At 40.9% G+C, this 12,225-nt stretch overlaps 1 protein-coding gene across 3 annotated transcripts in view; it reads left to right on the forward strand.

The window, feature by feature from the left end:
• The window catches only part of DENND1B (DENN domain containing 1B), a 173,399-nt gene that overhangs the window by 6,929 nt on the left and 154,245 nt on the right, over positions 1–12,225 (forward strand). The gene's annotated exons all lie outside the window — the stretch shown is intronic.

The raw sequence follows: 12,225 nt of genomic DNA on the forward strand, positions 1-12,225 counted from the left end.
AATTTTCTACTTGGAAGGAATTTTTCTTGAAGGAAAGTCATCACATGTGCTGTCTTCCCTGCATCTTGAAATGGTACCATCCTGAGAGTGCTGTGTCATGTGATTTTTCTTTCCTAACTGTGTAAATCAGTTCTTTTTATTTGTTTGGTTCTTTCATAAGGCTTGGGGCACTGGATGTCCTATTCCTTCCTTATTAATGACACCTCTGCAACTTGGGTTGTGAACAAACCTGTTAGGACTAAATTACTTGAGGCAGCAGATACTAGACTTTTTAGATAATACAAACATGAGGAAAAAGAATATACACAATATCCTGTTTCTAGCATGTCTGTGACAAATAAAATGAGATGAAATGAAGATGCGTGTTTCAAAAAGGAAACAGCATCTCTTCTACTGTTGATTGTTGGTGGCTACCTCTGGTCCACTCTGTATGAAAGGTACAGGAATAGCATGCTTAAACAGCCTCTTCTGAAATATGCTATGTGGTTTGTCTTCGTTTATGCGACCACAAACTTTGAAAGTTTTTCTAGTGTTGTGGGGAGAAAATCAGTATGCCAAAGCAGAAGTGTTTTTGTGCCTTTATGCGGAGCTTTTGAAATAGTATGAACAGCACTGAGGTCTCTAGTCATTGAGCAATAGCAATGATCAGCTGTTGAAAATACTGCCATATAAGACATTGCCAAGATTTGTCATTTCCAACATTTGTTGTTTGCAATATTATGGGCTGCTTCTATACCGAATCTCAGCTGGTTTGTCTACGCTGGGGATCTGTTTTGCCAGTTTCACCAAGGTATTGTTGCCCTATGGGTTGTTTTGTCTTTGGACTGCATCATTGTTCGGGTTATCATAGGCTGAACTTATTCATGTCATCGACTTGCCCCACTCCCTGCTCTTCTGTGTGCAACACCATTTCATGGTTCCTGTTGGATTGCATGTCTTTCCAACACTGCATTTTGCTTTCCTTCTTTGCATGTGTTTCTGTTTCCTTACTTAAAGTTCACTCTTTGGTCCTCTATTCAGTTACTCCTATACTTAACTCCTGATTCTATTCTCATTCTTGGTTAAAACAAACAATTTTCTGATCATGAGACTTTTTTGTGTGCAGTCCAGTACTTTGTACTTCTCATATTAGATCTCTTATAAAGCATCTAGGCATGTCTCACCTTTGCTTTGTTTTTGTGTAGTCACTTTTTTCTGATAATTCAGTTCTTCTTTTCTAGAATAATCACACTGGCACTATGTGTATTTTATTTTTCTCCTTCATGCTTCTTGGATGAATGGGGCTGCCCTTGAAAACAGTCTGGAAACTTCAGTTGATCCAAAATGCTGCAGTAGGATTATTAACAGGCACTTTGCTTGGACTGTATCATGCAAGAGTTGCTATGCTTTTGCTGGCTGGTTGGCCTGTCATCTGTTTGTGTGGCTTTTGTGGTGGATTCCATGTGCATATGTATGTAAAACTGCTGGACTCCGCTGGATCCAGAATATATTGTTTGAGTTGGCAACCCCATATTATTCTGCTGGTTGCCAGTTAATTTCCAAGCGAAATTCAAAGGGCCAGAGCTGACCTTTTAGATTCCTCAATAGCTTGGGCCTTGATAAAAGGCCTTCTATTTAAACTCCTACCACACTGGGCTGGTTTGACTGCAGTGCTAAGCAATAGTTTAGTGTTAATGGAATGAGTCTGAATGAACTGTGGGTTTGTTCATTTGCTCCTCTGATATGGCCATGAAGAGCAGATTGAAAGCTTCTGCTTCTGCTTTTAAACTAATCAGAGTTCCCTGTTAGCCTGAACTTGTGAAACTCTGATTACTTCAAACTCTTGTTAGTGAACAAGCCACAGTAGATCCTGGGCTGTTTGAGTTAACCACAGTGTAAATTAACCACAGTTCCTTTGGCTTTGGAAGAAATAGTGAAATTGTATTTCGTCAAAAATGGAAGCAAAAGCCTTTGTTCTTCTTGTGTCCACACTAGAAGGGGGAGTGTGTAAGCCAGAGGCTTCTGCAAATGTAGTCACGTAGTTTTTAAGCATTATGTACCATTAAGCCCATTTAAGTGGTTGCCAGGTACATTCCTTATGTGAGCTTACAATGGCATTCTCTAGGAGTGGGGTTTCTTCAGTAGCTGTTTTGTGTGATACACTTCTTCACGAAGACTGCAGGTTGACCTCCATAAAGGTTGTTGGGAAGGACACCCAAGGCCTGTTTTGGCAGGGTAAAATTATTATATTTGATTTTTATTCAGTCCTGTCATTTATTGTTTTAGTGACTTTCATTGGGATAGATCCAAAGTTTACCTTCCTCTGATGGAATAAGGAAATCATTGGATCAAACTCATTCTGGTTTTGGGACTAATAGTTCAGACTTCTTGATAATTCATTGTTGCAAGCTTTCTTTCAGGGCACTATGACTGGAAAGTGGGCTGTAACTGGGTGGGGAGGGGAAGGTGGAAAATATTCTTGAGCCAAGCCTTCTCAAGAGCAATATCCTTGTCTGTTTTCTTTGAATTTCATACCTGTCTTAGCTTCTGATCTGGTTACCATTTCTTTAATTTTTTTGTTAAGGTTTAACTTCCCTCACATGCTCCTGCAGCTGCCACCTTAGTTATGATTTGGGTCAGAGAGACGGATGCTTTTAGATGTCTCTTTTGTACGTGTTCCTCTGCCTTCCCCTTTTCATTTTGCCCTTTGTGTCTAGGTTGCTCTTTCATATGGTGAGAGTTGGGTAGTTACACTCTGCACTTTGGAAATAATCGCTGTATGAGTTAGATTTTCATACCAGCCTTCCTGGCCACATCCTAGTCAATGTATTTTTAAATGAGAGGATTTGCTGGCAATAACAAGTAAACACTTTTTGAAAAGTCTTAATTATTTTCTTACAGGTGTAAGGTTCCACCCTGTATTACTTATTATCACTTCTGTCTGTGTTATATTTAATTTAGTTTGGTCTCAGGGCAGAGTCCTATCATAGTCTGTCAATTGTTGGTAGCACAGTATAATGAGGACACAGTATACTGGGAATACTATGAATTCATCTGACTGTTAAGGCACAGTATGTGTAAATAATATTTTCAGCTTTGCAAGAGATTAGTTTGGTCATTTTTCTATCTTGAATTCACAAATTCAGCACATGCTTATTTCCTAAATAGGACCCTTTCAAGGTCAATATCACAGAATTGTAGGATTTGAAGGAACTTAATGATAACCTGGGGCCATAGAGGATAAATTCACTTCCAAATCATTTTGATCTTCATCTTGTGTCCCAGGTCTTCAGCTGCATTCATTTTACTACCATTCTCTCCCATCTTTGGATTTAATTCTGAATCAAATAAATTTTTTTAAAGGACCTGGTCTTTTTCAAATGACAAGTAAAACAGTGCCCTGCCTAGGGGCTTTATCCATATGATAGAGTCATTTATTAAACTTTATTCCAGGATCACAGGAAACAACTCTTAAAAATGTAGTTCCAGTGCCACATATCGATGGTGGGTAGGGTCAGAGGCAAAAGTGGGCAGAGCACCTAAGGTGAATTTTACTTCTGTACAGTAGGCTGCTTTCTACATGCACTCACAAATTCTTATCTGTGCTCCACCAAGGCAAGGAAGAAGCATGGTCACAGTTCAAGAACACAGAACTGGTGGGAGATGTGGCCTGGGAAGAGTCTTAAGGGCCAGACAGACAGGCCTGGAGGGTTGCATTTGGCCCCCAGGACTGAAGTTCCACATCCCTCCACTAACAGGGACCCTAATGTTGTATAGGAAGGCATAGCTACTGGTATGTACATTTGGTGAAGGTGGGGGACTTTCTGTTTGAGGTTGTGTGTTAAAACCACAACTCTTTTATTTCCCCCCACTTTCTAAATATTTCCCCCTACTCTGTCTTGATACTGATAACAGTCCTTCCTCTGACTAGCATTTTCTACCTTCCACTTAAATTAATAAATTGAACATAAAATGTAGTGAATTATACAGTTACTTGGTCTGTTGCAGGTCTAGCCTTAAATAGATTTTCATGCTAGGATAATCTTTTGAATATGTCATACTTAGAAATGAGCCCCATTCACCCTCTGTGCCTGCACCCTTTTCTTCTTTATGAAAGAGATTTGTATTTTAAATGGGCTTTCTTCTTTGCATCCCATCTGCTCACTGTGCTTGATCTTGCTGTGAAGTTGGGGTTGAGTTTATGGCATCACAGTCATAAGTGTTGCTGTAGAAATATCAGAAGCAGAAAATTATGGTCTCAGTGCAAAGACCGAGCAGCAGGAAAGACTGGGCTAGGAGGCAAAAAGACCTTAATATGACCTATACAGTTATCGGATTTTTGTTGAAAAATGTCCACTGGTGGAAATTTTCTAAATCTTTCTGTATTTCTTAAAAACCCTTTTGCTGAAGTATTTTTTTTTTAAATAGTGTAATGCTGACTTGTTATCTTATAATTAATATGTATCTTCTGATAGGAGTCAGTTTATTCACATTAACACTTCTCTAGTTTGCAGTTGATGGAAAGGTTGTGTCGTGTTACTTCTTATATGTAATATTTGGACATCAATGACAATTTCTCCCCATCATTCTCCCTTCTACCTCTGATTTCTGTTGCCTTACCTCATCCAAAACCTTGCTTTGTGACTTCCTTCTCCCCCTGCCCGGCTGTCTGGTATGAGGCAGGTGTTCACATATGATAGGGCCTTTTTAGTAACTGAATCCGGGGTTTGGAACTCCAGTTCCCAGGAAGCCTGTTTAGCTTTGTTGCTCCTTGGTTTTTTGGCATATTGTGATTATGCTGTTATTGGGGGGGGGGGGCTTTGGTGATTAAGCCAAGCTTGACTTGATGCTGAAAAATAAAATATATTTTCTGAGCTTCCTAGGAACTTTTGTATTAGCTTTTTAATATTATAAGCTGCCTTGGATCTTGAAGTGAGGTAAAATAGACTACAAGAATTCCTCAAAAAAGAAAACACGAGACTCTTCAAGCCAATTGCAGCTCACCAACTGTGTGTTGTAGGTGGGCACTTGCCTGACATGCCATCCCCACTCTCCTTTCAGAGAACTTTTCATTTTCAGTTGGTGGGCTGTTGTATATGGCTGCTGAGGCTGGTAGAAACAGGTTGAAAAATATAGTTTGAGCAGACAACATTACATTTATATATATATATATATATATATATATATATATATATATATATTGTAAAATCATGTGGAGGCCTTAAGAAAGCAGAAATCCTAGTGTGTTAACACTTATATTAAGATTTGTCAGTTTCACATTGACAGCTTCTTCCACTTTTGTTGTGTGATTGAGGAAGAAAGATGCCTGCCTATGTAACAAAATGACACTAGTCTTTGCTGGACCAGAAAGGAATCCGGTGCTTACTGTTTAAGCCCACAGTGGGCATCACTTTTGGGTGGAGAGCAACTTCCCTGATGGTTTGGTTGCTAACCAAAACATTTGTTTCCTTCTCAGTGAGGTTTTCCAGCTCATATTGCAATTCAGTCTAATATTAGGAACATAGGAAGCTGTCTTATACAGAGTCAGACCATTTGTCCATCTAGCTCAGGATTTGCCAAACTTGGATCTCCAGCTGGTTTTTGACTACAACTCCCATCATCCCTAGCTGTCAGGAATGATGGGAATTGTAGTCCAAAAACAGTTGGAGACCCACATTTGGGAAACCCTTATCTAACACATTATTATCTACTCTCCATGGTCTCAGGCTTTTCTACCCCTGCCTGGAGATAGTGGGTATTGAACATTGGATCTTTTGCACAGCAAGCATATGCTCTGAGCTACAACCCTTCCCCAGAACTGGAAATATTGCTGGACCAAACTAACTTTGCAAGGCATACTACTGGTTACATTTCAATTTGTGTTGAGTCTTCACAGACATCCTGGCCAAAGCATTTCAGGCCACACCTGCAGGATGCTGCTGATGATAACTGCTTGCAAGTTGACAGCCCTTGGCTTTGTGGCTAGTGCAGGTGAACGTACAAAGGCATCAAGCAGATGGTTCTGCCCTATATATCTTGCTGAAAAAAGTATGTGGTATCCAAGAACAAGTAAAAGGAGACAAGTGCTTGGCAATTACTGCTGAACAACTGCTGGCTTCTTGTTAAGCTCAAGCTTTTGATTCAAACATGTCTGAACCTTCATTTGAACTTTACTATTATTTAGTGGACTGTACATTGTAAGGGATGAATGGATGCGTTCAAAGCAAAATTCAGTGGAAACCTAGCCATATATGTGTGCTTCAGCACCAGGGACCCAGGTTCCAGGAGTGTGCATTGCCATGGCACAAGTATAGTCTTGAGTCTGGCAAATAGGGAAGACTGTTTGACTCTGTTCCACTTGCTAGGCAGCCTTCTGGCCCAGTCTGTATGAGAACAGATGCCATAAAAGAATGACTGGCATCCTATATAGCAGCCTTTTCTCTTTGGCATAGTGCCAGTCACCACCCCTGCACTGGCATGGTGGGAAAGAGATATGGTCTCAGTGCTAGTACAGGGTGCATTGCACTGATGCAGTGCTTCAGAAGGCAGGATGTTAGCCAAGCCCTGCTGCAAGGAACAGCTTCCTGCCCATCAGCTGTTGAGTGGGGTAGTGCAGCAGCAGAGAGAACTCATACAGTCGTTTTAAAACTTTTATTCTGGACTTTTACCTTGAACCTTCTTCATTTGGTGGCTATAGAAGGGATTCTACTCAGGGGAGTCCCTCTGCCTCAGAGCACCACAAGCCCAGAGAGGCTTGGAAAGCCACACAGGGAAGACCTGCTGGAAACCAGCTTTCCTGCCTCTCACCTCTGAGCACGGTAGCAGAGCAGCAGCAGGGGCCCCACACGCCTTTTTCAAGCCAGCAAGCACCAGAGTCCTGCTCCTTCATAATCTATAGGGGAAATTCTCTTTGGGCTCCAGGGGGGGTCTCCTCAAGAGCCACAAGGACTTTCCAGTATTGTGATGCTGAAGTTTGTAAGCAGAGGGGAAGACTGAGAAAGGCTTTATGGTGGCTTTAAAAGTATACAGGATTCAGGAACCGAAGTCACATTTGGGTTTGTGCTGCTAAGTTGTGTCAAACAGAGATAGGCAGTGAGCAGTCGATGGGTCACAGTTTGCAATCTGCAGCTCTTTGTTGAAATACTGGGAATTGTGCTCCTGTTTGGAGGGCGTTTTATTAGCAGGAATAACGACTGTGTTAATCAGTTACCCTTCTAACTTCTTAAGATGTAGAGGCCTCTGTAATCAATTATATATCTTAAAATGAATTCTTAGGCATCCAGACCTGAAAGTGAGGGAGATGTGTGTCAAGTGATTTGCATGTTGTTGTGTGAGGGCCAGCTGGGATGGTACAGTGGTACCTCAGGTTACATATGCTTCAGGTTACAGACTCCGCTAACCCAGAAATAGTACCTCAGGTTAAGAACTTTACTTCAGGATGAGAACAGAATCCGGAGGCACGGCGGCAGTAGGAGGCCCCATTAGCTAAAGTGGTGCTTCAGGTTAAGAACAGTTTCAGGTTAAGCACGGACCTCCGGAACGAATTAAGTACTTATCCCGAGGTACCACTGTATTGATTGCTAATTTCATTTAATAGGCTTGAAGAGTGTAATTTAGTAACTTTGGTGGGCTACTTTTGAAAAATCATCTTATGCTCTTAGAATTTTCCATTAAGTCTCAGAACAATAGTGTTAGCATGTTATTTTCCCTAAATTATGTTTCAAGTAGAATTTAGGTTGTTTGCATGCTGATACCTGGATGTACATTGTGGTTGTATGTTAATCTGTTCATTAGATAACCTTTTGATTGTAGGGGTAGTCAACTAAGTTTTACTCAGAGTAGACCTATTGAAAATAATAGCCCTAACTTGGTCATGTTCATTAATTTCAGTGAGTCTGATTCAAACATAGTTGAACACCACCCTATATCTGTAGTGTAGGCAACTTAATGCTAAATTAGGGATCGTTTACTGTATATGGATTTGGTTCTCAGAATAGAAATGACGGGGGGATGGTATAAATAATGAAGGAAATTTGATTATCCCCTTTGTGTTTTAAATTTAGGTGTACATCTTTGTTCTCCTTTGAGCAAACAGGAAGTTGTATGTGATCATCTCAACCACGTTTGCCTTAAATAGACAAATAATGCCACAGTGTTGTCATAACAGTTGTGTGCTAAAGGCTCACTGAAACCACATTTCAGTTACAGAAGCTGATGTTTTAAATTTGTACATCTGATTCTGGACAATAACACCAGCTGTTAAAAGGAGATAACCTTATTTATTTAAATAATTTATAAACTGCCCACCACCCAAGAATATTAAAATACAAAATTAGACCAATCAAAGTATGTTAATTCACTTTGAAAAACCAGCATGAACATTATCAAATTATGCTACCATGTAAAAGCCTGGTTGAATAAAAAAGCCTGAAGGAGATGCCTAAAATAACAAATTGTTGATTTGATTACAAGTTCCAGGGAGGAGTGCATTGCAAAGTGTGGGCACCACACTAAAAATTCTGGGCCTAGTACTTGTTAAAATAACTTTTTGGGTATGTAGCAGAAGAGTTCAAGCAGGGTTGCATGAAGAGCTGAACTTCCATGCAAACAGGTTCTAGGCCGCTTAGGGCTTTGTATATCAGCAGTAAAAACCTCAAACTCTTTCCAGTAGGTAATTGGCAGTCAGTGAAGATTATTTTATGTACTGTTACATACTGGTGGTAGGTTGCTCCTAACAGCAGCTTAGCCACAGCATTCTGCACCAGCTGCAGCTTCTAGACCGGCCTTAATGGCAACCCCACATAGAGCACAGTGGTACCTCGGGTTACGAACTTAATTCGTTCTGGAGGTTTGTTCTTAACCTGAAACATTTCTTAACCTGAGGTACCACTTTCGCTAATGGGGTCTCCCGCTGCTGCCATGCGATTTCCGTTCTCATCCTGAGGCAAAGTTCGCAAGTCGAGGTACCACTTCCGGGTTAGTGGAGTTTGTAACCCGAAGTGTTTGTAACCCGAAGCGTTTGTAGCCTGAGGTACCACTGTAATTCAGCCTTGAGGTTACCAATGCATGGATCACCATGGCCAAACTGTTCCTATCCAAGAATTATTATAGTTGCCAATACTGATAGAAGGTGCTCCAAGCCACTTAGGCTATTTGGACTAGTGACAAAGATGAATCCAGGAATATCCCCAACCAACACATGATCGTGTGTGTGTGTGTGTGTGTGTGTGTGTGTGTGTGTTTGTTTGTTCCCAACCCTGTTTAGAACAGACAATCAACATATCTACCAGACCTAGGAACCACTCACCCACAGGGCCTCCATCTTGCCAGAATTCAGCTTCAGTCTACTGGCCCTCATCCAGTCCACCACTGCATATCGGGACTGGTTTAAGACTTACACAACCTTTATAACTGACACACATACATACAGATGCAGAATATGTACACACAAGGCAACAGCCTATAAATTTGTTTTCAGACGGCTACCCCCTTTCTTTTTCCCAAGCTGTATAATCAGAAAAAAGTTTTGAAGTATCAATTTATTTTTGACAAGTAGAATACCACCCCTTCCAGTTATTCTGAAATAAGGTAGGAAGAGGGATAAAAGCCAGAAAAAAATAGGTGGAAATGAAGGAACAAACTCTGATGGGATGAAAGAATGAGACAGTTTTCGGAGGCTCTGGGAGCCACATAAAATGAGGTTGGGGGCTGCATGCAGACTACCTGCACTCTGTCCAGCCACCACACTCTCAGTTTCTGGGTCAAGCATTCTCAAACTTTGCAACAATTAGTGGCCTGATTCTGATCATTTATTCATTCTCACCATGATCCTGTGAGATGCATATTAGACTGAATGATAGTGAGTAGCCCAAGGTAACCCAAATTATCTTCCTGGCTGAGTAAGGATTTTTTTTATTTATTGCAAAAGTAAGTCCTGCTGATATCAAAAGACTCCCTTGCAAACAAAGACTTGGTCCAAAGTGCTATTTTAGGTGCATCCAAGGGCATAGGCTTGCCTAGGGTTTTTGTTTTTTTACTACTTTGAACAGCAAGCCACCATGTCATATCACAAACTGCCTTTGAACTCTCAGCTTCAAAAGTGGCTTGTGAGTTGGCATTGTTTACAAATTCAAAACCCCATTGGGCACACAAAGCTAGTTGTATGGTTCTTTGGGTCCTGGCTTTGTTCTTCTGGATATAGGAGCTGGACAAACCATCCAGCTAGCTGAAGATCTATAGCTTTTTGCACAAACATGAAAAGCTCCTCTTTGCATGTGGTTTGCTGTGGTTTCAAATATGTCTCTTGGGACAATTGTGGCCTAAATGTGCCTTTAAGAAGAGAAGTGTTTTCTGAGCTGTTTTGGGTGGGGTATAGTTTCTTGACAGTTTTTCCTCTTCTCTTTCTGTTCCCTTTATCTACTTATGTCTTCACCTTACTACTTAATGATTCTTGGCCCTTTGGGAAAACCCACCTCACACTTTAAGAACATTGATTTTAGCCACAGACGTATTTTCTTTGTAAAAAATGTGTGTTTTAAATGTCATCTTCTTTTTAAAAGTGTTTTATCACATTACAAGCATGATAAATGACAAAAAGTCAGCCTCTTATAATGTTAGAACACTATAGTATTGTGGTGTAATTTAACAGATTCTTTGTTGAAAACTAATTATATCATATTTAGAGGATGTCTTAAACCAGTGTTTTTCAAGAGACATGCTCTCTTCAAATAGCGATTATAATGGGACTTGCAAACACAGAAATAGAAAAGATTAGATATTTTATGTTCCTATGGGGGTTTGAAGAGGAGGAGAGTTATTAGGGTCTTCACAGTATAACTTGGAAATTGTGTGCTCAGGGACTATGATTACTACTGTGTAATCTGTTGGTGGGTGGGTGGGTGAAGGAGAGAGATTGCTACTGTCTTGTTCTCTTATCTCCTGTCTGCAAAGAATTTTCTGCAGCACTCTTCACCACTGCTGGCAAGATATTTGGTATGCATATCATGGAAGAGATAGGAGAAGCAGGTCAAGGAAACTTTATTATTGTGACCCTCCCCCATTCCTAACCTTTTAGAAGTAGGGAGGGCTGACCCAGTTCTTAAAGACCTGGGAGATGCAGGGTGGAAGGGAGTGTGGGGAGTTTGGTATCACCTTGCCAGTTGGGACCAAAAATTGTAGAGCAGGCTGTCTGATAGGATGTTGATGAAGATGAATTTAGTGTGGTCTGGTATCTGTTTCTGTAGAATTCCTCATGCTAGTGAAAACAGAAAGAAAAGAGGTCAGCTATAAACAACACACAGAAGGCTTTGTAAACCTTGATTCCCAAACGTTACAAGTTTGGATTGTTCTCTTTTGCACACATCATTTCTGCAGAAAGCAGCAGCCCAGTCAGTGTGCCCAGAAGACTGCTTTGATCCAAACACAGCACTGCCCAACTATAGTGTAGGGGGGAGATTCCAGCTCCTTTCAGCCACATGCTCTTTTTGTTGTTAAAAATAATCTCCCCCCATCTTGAAGCTTATATTTGAACAGGTTGGCATATGAAAAAGCAAATGTGGCTTCTGGCATAGCACCTCATTTCTTCCTGAGGTGACCACCTCTGATGATTTTGCTTTATATGTTTTTTTAAACTATTCAGAACTAGAACTGGCATACTTCTGGTGTCCTACGTTATAATGGCAAAAGTATGTGGGGTTGGGGTGAAGCCCATGTTTGTGATAAGCTAGGCAAAGTCATTGATACCAGAGAGCTGAATTGAAGTTAGTGCACTGCATTTCTTCAAATGAAATGTGTTGGTCAGGATTCAAAGTGCTCTTCCACAGAACTTCTCATGACATCCTTTCCGCAACATCTGTCTTGTGATGCTTATGAATCAGGGATGGCTTGCTGGATCATGGGGTAGGGAGAAAGGCACCCAGGACTCCTCCTGCATGTGAAGTCTGGGCACACAATTCTTTGGCTCATAGCTATCGACTTTGATTCATATTCTACAACACATTGTTTTCATAAGAGGATCTTTTTCCTAATTGCTTTCAAGTTTGCACGCTCTGTATTTTGCTAAAGAGCAATATATGTCTTGCTCTGCCTGTATTGTGTCCTCCCACACCTTGAAGAGGATGGAATGCTGTGTTTCCTCTCTGATTCATTGCAACATTACTTTAATGCTATGGGAAGGATCTGGTTTTAAAGGGACGCGGGTGGCGCTGTGGGTTAAACCACAGAGCCTAGGACTTGCCGATCAGAAGG

The sequence above is a fragment of the Podarcis liolepis genome (assembly GCF_965112155.1).
Source record: "Podarcis liolepis genome assembly, chromosome: 6".
In the NCBI taxonomy this organism is placed as follows: domain Eukaryota; kingdom Metazoa; phylum Chordata; class Lepidosauria; order Squamata; family Lacertidae; genus Podarcis; species Podarcis liolepis.